Source organism: Spermophilus citellus (genome assembly GCF_964194105.1).
Source record: "Spermophilus citellus genome assembly, chromosome: 1".
NCBI classification, from domain to species: domain Eukaryota; kingdom Metazoa; phylum Chordata; class Mammalia; order Rodentia; family Sciuridae; genus Spermophilus; species Spermophilus citellus.
The window spans coordinates 110,815,416-110,822,167 of NC_138182.1; the positions used below are offsets into that span (position 1 = coordinate 110,815,416).

The 6,752-nt window shown below is 35.2% G+C and overlaps 1 pseudogene across 1 annotated transcript; it reads left to right on the plus strand.

Moving 5' to 3' along the window:
* Window positions 1–1,259: 1,259 nt before the first annotated feature.
* Window positions 1,260–2,374, plus strand: LOC308646144 (heterogeneous nuclear ribonucleoproteins A2/B1-like; annotated as a pseudogene). The gene has a single exon. The product of its transcript is annotated as a heterogeneous nuclear ribonucleoproteins A2/B1-like (transcript).
* The last annotated feature ends 4,378 nt before the right edge of the window (window positions 2,375–6,752 follow it).

The window sequence follows — 6,752 nt, forward strand, 5'->3', positions numbered from 1 at the left end:
CACCTCAGAGACTCTGGCAGTCATATCCAAAGGGACACAGTATTATCTAGAATCAGTGGTTTACCCATGTGAACCACAAGCAACCTACAAATTGTTACTAAAAAAGAGGAGAGTAATGGTGGTGCACCTGCATGCAACAGCCAACGGAACTTGCTTTGAATAGGAAGGTAGCACATTTTCTCATTAAGGAAATGCTTTATGAAGGCTACTTTTATGTGTCAACTTACTGACTGCTAGTGCCCAGATATTGGTCAGACATTACTCTGGCTATTTTTGCAACACATTAGCATTTAAGACAGTAGACTTTGAACAAAGTAGATTATCCTCCATAATGTGAATATATTTCATTCAATTAGTTGAAAATTGAATAAAACAAAGCCTGAATTCCCTGAGTAAGAATGAATTCTGCCAGAAGACTGAATTCAAATATTTCCACTGCAACTCTTCACTGTGTCTTCCCTCTGCTTTTATCTTACAAATTCTAGTGGCTTTAATGTGTTTATAACTCTTCTGCAGATTTTCAGCTTATCTAGCTTCCACAGTCACATGACTCAATTCCTTAAAATAAATCTCACACTATGTGAATATGTGAACAGATGTAGCCAAAGACATAGATATAGAAACACAGATATATACACATCTGATTTTTTTTAAGGATATTGACTAAGTCACTTTGCTGGATATGGCAGGGAGAATAATGGCCCACCAAGATGCCCTCCTTCCAGAATCTGTGAACATAGCAAAAGAGACATTGCAGAGGTGAGTAAGTATTCTATATTTCCAAGATAGGACCAATAGAATCATGGGATTCTAATAAATAAAAGAGGGAGTCAGAAGAATTATAGTCGGAGAATGACACCTGATGACTGGCTGTTGGGGATGGAGCAATGCATTTGATAATTGTAAGCCAGAAGCCAATGAATGTGGGTAACCCCAAGAAGCTGGAAAGGCTAGGAAATGAATTCCTGCCTGGAGCCTGTATAAGGGGTGCAGCATTGCTGAATCTTGACTTTTAACACCATGGAATTAATTTTACTTTTGATCTCTTGAAGGTTAGCTAATACATTTTTGTTGTTTCAAACCACCAAGTTTGTGGGAGTTTCCTTAGTAATGGAAACTTCAGGGAGTAGAAATGGGGGAATAGCAGATTAGGACAGTTTCCTGCAAAAAGAAAAGGGAGGGCAGTAGCAGGAGCACTGAGTCTGTGTTGTCAGTGGTATTGTTTCTGGAGCAGAGGCAGTTCTCACTACAGCTCCAGGATGAGTCCAGTTTGTGTTCTTCCACAGAGATCTCTCTCATCTTTCTTGGCTGCTGGAAATCAAGATGAAACAACTGAGTCAGCAACGGAGAGAGAACAGAAACAGTTCTGTAAATTCTTTATTGGAGACTTATTACATTTTGAAACCACAGAAGAAAGTTTAAGAAACTACTACCAGCAATGGGGAAAACTAAAAACATAACCAGACTATGTGGTTGTGAGGGATCCTGCAAGCTAAAGAACAAGAGGATTTGGTATTGTGACTTTCTCATCTGTGGCTGAGGTTGATGCTGCCATGGCTGGAAGACCTCACTCAATTGATGGAAGAGTGGTTCAACCAAAGGAGCTGTAGAAAGAGAGGAGTCTGAAAATCAGGGACTCCTTTGACAGTGAAGAAGCTGTTAGCAGAATTAAAGAAGACATAGAGGAACATCACCTTAGACATTACTTTGAAGAATATAGAAAAATCGATATCATTGAGATAATTCTTGATAGACAGTCTGGTAAGAAAAGAAGCTTTGACTTTGTTACTTTTAATGACCTTAATCCTGGGGACAAAATTGTATTGCAAAAATACCACACCATTAATGGTCATAAAGCAAAAGTAAGAAAGGATTTGTCTAGACAAGAAATGCAAGAAGTCCAAATTTCCAGGAGTGGAAGAGGAGGCAACTTTAGCTTGGGAGATTACCATGTGGCACGTGGTGGTGGAAATTTTGGACCAAGACCACAAAATAACTTTAGAGGAGGATCTGATAAATATCAAAGTGGAATTGGATTTGGGGGTGGCTATAATGGGTATGGAAGAGGACCTAGAGGTGGCAATTTTAAAGCTCTGGTTATGGAGGAAAATAAATATATGGTGGTTGAGAATTCAGATATGGCAACTAGGGTGGGGGCTACAAATGTGTTTTGGACAACTATAAAGGAGGAAATTATGGAAGTGGAAATTATAATGATTTTGGAAATTATAATCAGCAACCTTCTAACTATGGTGCAATGAAAAGTGGAAACTTTGGTGGTAGCAGGAACATGGGGGGACCATATAGTGGAGGGAGTTATGGTTCAGAAGTCACTAAAGGAAGTCTGGGTTATGATGGGAGGAGCCTATACTGAGCTTCACCCTATTTGCCTTGTGCTTTGCAGTATAAATAGGAGAGAAGAATGCTCAGAGGTAACAGAACAGGCTTCAGGTTATGAGGTTATGGAAATAAAAATGTTAAGGAAACTCTTATCTCAGTCATGCATAAATATGCAGTGATATGGTGGAAGACACCAGAGCAGATGCAGAGAGCCATTTTGTGAATGGATTGGATAATAACATTACCTCACTGAGGAAGAAGGATTGTTTTAAAAAAATGCCTTTGAAAGAGTTTCTTAGCTTTTTTTAAGCATTTTTAAAATTTATATATGACAGGAGAATGCATTACAATTCTTATTACATATATAGAGCACAATTTTTCATAGCTCTAGTTGTATACATAGTACTTTGGATAGTAATGATCATCACATTCCATCATCATTAATTACCCCATGCCCCCTCCCTTCCCCTCCAACCTCTCTACCCTATCTAAAGTTTGTATATTTCTCCCATGCTCCTGCTCCCTAACCCACTGTAAATCAGCCTCCTTATATCAAATAAAACATTCAGCATTTGGTTATTTGGGATTTGCTAACTTCACTTAGCATTATCTTCTCTAACTTTATCCATTTACCTATAAATGCCATGATTTTATTCTCTTTTATTGCTGAGTAAAATTTCATTGTGTATATATGCCACATTTTTTTTCCATTCATCTATTGAAGGGCATCTAGGTTGGTTCCACAGTTTAGCTATTGTGAATTGTGTTGCTATGAACATTGATGTGGCTGTGTTCCTGTAGTGTGCTGTTTTTAAGTCCTTTGGGTATAGACCGAGGAGAGGGAAAGCTGGGTCAAATGGTGGTTCCTTTCCCAATTCTCCAAGAAATATCTACACTGCTTTTCATATTGCCTGAACAAATTTGCAGTCCTACCAGCAGTGTATGAGTGTACCTTTCCCCCCACATCCTTGCCAACACTTATCATTGCTTATAAGCATAACAGCTGCCATTCTGACTGGAGTGAGATGAAATCTTAGAGTGGTTTTAATTTACATTTCTCTAATTGCTAGTGATGATGAACATTTTTCATGTATTTATTGATTGATTCTACATCATCTTCTGAGAAGTGTCTCTTCAGGTCCTTGGCCCATTTATTGATTGGGTTATTTGTTTTGTTTTGTTTGTTTTTGGTGTTTAGCTTTTTGAGTTCTTTATATACCATAGTGATTAGTGCTCTATCTGATGTGTAAGGGGTAAAGATTTACTCTCAAGATGTAGTCTCTGTATTCACCTCACAGATTGTTTGTTTTGTTGAGAAGAAGCATTTTAGTTTGAGTCCATCCCATTTATTGATTCTTGATTTTAAAATCAGTGACAAATCCTTGGAAAGAGAAATGAAGAAAACTACCCCATTTACAATAAACTCAAAAGAAATAAAATACTTGGGAATCAACTTAAAGAAAGAGGTAAAAGATATATATAATGAAAATTATAGAAACCTAAAGAAATAAATCAAAGAATACCTTAGAAGATGAAAAGATCTACCTTGTTCTTGGATAGGCAGAATTAATTTTATCAAAATGACCATACTTCCAAAAGCAACATACAGATTTAATGCAATTCCAATCCAAATTCCAATGACATTTCTCATAGAAATAGAAAAAGCAATCATGAAATTCATGTGGAAAAATAAGACACCCAGAATAGCTAAAGCAATTCTTAGCAGGAAGAGTGAAGCAGGTGGCATTACAATACCAGACTTAAACTCTACTACAGAGCATTAGTAACAAAAACTCTACTACAGAGCATTAGTAAAAAAAAAAAAAATTGTATTATCACAAAAACAGACTGGTAGACCAATGGTAGAAAATAGAGGACACAGAGACTAACCACAAAACTGCAATTATCTTATATTAGACAAAGGTGCCAAGAACATGCATTGTAGAAAAGATAGCCTCTTTAACAAATGGTGCTGGGAAAACTGGAAATCCATATGCAACAAAATGAGATTAAACCCCTATATCTCACCATGCACAAAATTCAACTCAAAATGGATCAAGTACTTAGGAATACAACCAGAGACCCTGTGTTTAATAGAAGAAAAATTAGAGCCTAATCTCCATCATGTGGGATTAGGCCCCAAATTCCTTAATAAGTTTCTTAGCTTTTTAAGTGTTTTTTCTTTCTAGTGGTCTTTGTAAGAGTGTAGAAGCATTCCTTTTTTGATAATGTTAAATTTTTAAGTTTCAGCTGATATGCGAAAACTTTTTAAAGATTTTTCTAAAATTTTGAAAAGCTATTAGCCAGGATCATGGTATAATATGACAACGTTTTTCCTTCAAAAATTTCAAGTGTTTGTAAAGAGTTAAGAAGCTGTTGTATATTTATGATTTAACAAAATGATTCTAAAGGAAAAGAAATAAAAAGAAAAAGGATAGAAGAAATAAACAAGATCTGAGAAGGTTTGAGGCAAACAAGATGAGCAAGAAAGATAGGCAAAAAGAGGCTAGGAGAAACAAATGATTTCCAGGGTTTGCCTTAGAGCACGAGAATTTTTTAGCTTCATAGTAGTTGAGCTATTGCTTAACTATTTTGATATGCATATAGCTATTTCAGCTTTCCTGGAAGATTATGACCCTTAATCTGTAAGAATATTCAATGAAAACTAAATGCTTTTTTATTTTACTCTATTGTGCCCTAGTTTAAAATACTTTACAACTTGATTGTGGTGAATATTTCCAAATGTATACTCAAATCCAAACACCAAGTGGTGCACCTTGAATACATACAATCTTCACTTGTTAATTATGCCTCAATAAAGCTGGAAACATAATTTAATGTTGTCTTTTATTCTTTCAGCAATCACTAATTGTTTTTAAAACACTATTCTTTCTTACTACAAAATATACTGCATAATTTATTCTTTTGTAGATGAACCAAGACATTGCCCAAAATTTAAACAAAATAATAACAGTACAGTTTTAATATGTCAAATAGTATAAATTAACAACAAAAAATTATTTTTTCTATGTGTATATTTACTGCTCCAAATATATTTTATTATTTTACTGATGACTCTAACTTCTTAGGGGTTTACTCTAGATCTTTAGGAATTTTCAAATCTTTTCAACTTCATAAAATGATCTGCCTGAGGAATACTTTTTCATCAGTTTACTAATGTTCTCTGTATTTTTCAACTCATCATTTTGTGCTATTTTCTCCCTGTTTATATTTTTAAGGCAGAGTAGTCCAATACATTTCATTATATTTAACATGAATTTATGACAATAACTCTGCTTAACTATTGCCTTGAACATTGATTTAAGTCAAGAATTGAAGCTAAATATAGAGCCATGGATCTGAATTCTACTTTTAAATATTTCTTCAAGACTGATGAAGACAAGGTCTGGCAGTAGAGAAATAGAGGGGTAGAATCAAGGCAAACTAGAATATGCTATCACATCTTAATTAGAATAAATGATATCTGTTATGATGTTTATTCTGAAAAGCTGATTGTTTTACAGTATTTACATGTTCTTATGGCAGGCAGTTTTAGCACTAGGTCCTATAGGCAGGTAAATTAATTGGTAAGGAATTTATAATTTTCTCATTCCCTATAAAGAGATTATTTTCAAACAAGAATTGCCTTCTCTTTTCCTCATCTCTTGACCACTATGAGATCATTACAAGGGAAGTGGTTTGTGGTCATGATGAGATGTGATTATAGATATGCGTTTTCTCTTCTCTCGGTGCACTCATAAATTTGTCATTAGTGTTGACTATTTTCCAAAAGAGATTGTACTATCCACACTCCTTGGTAGTTAAATGTGACTTTGATTTCCTGCTTTAAATGAAATGTGTATAGATGTAAGGTACATCACTTCCAAGGAGAACCATTAGGAGACAGCAAGCACCTTATCATGTTCACTCTTTCCAGGAAACGTGTCAACATGGGAGCACCCTGTAAAACAATTTTGGACATGTAACTTAAATGAAGATTCTGGAGTTGCTTTGAATAAGCAGTATTTACTAATACATACAAACAGATCCATAATTCAAATTCATATACAGTATACTTTTTTCATATTTCTGGATGTAATGCCTCAGGTGATCATTCTTCATGTTTTTCATGTTTTTGCATGTCTCATGAACAAAGGTACTTTGTTCTTGAAATCATGGACAAAATTCTGGTCTATCATTTCAAGAATATTTGTAAAGCAAACAGCCCCGGAAGATAGAAAGAGTGTCTCCCTTTGGGTGAAAGAGTATATTTTCTAAGCAACCTATTGCAAAAAGATCCAAGTTCCCTACCTCTGAAAGTACCAGTTGTGAAGCAGAACCACTCCATGTACAGTATCAATGGTCACCTACCTCCCTGTTGTATTCATGAGACTCAGAGAACAAAGGAAACA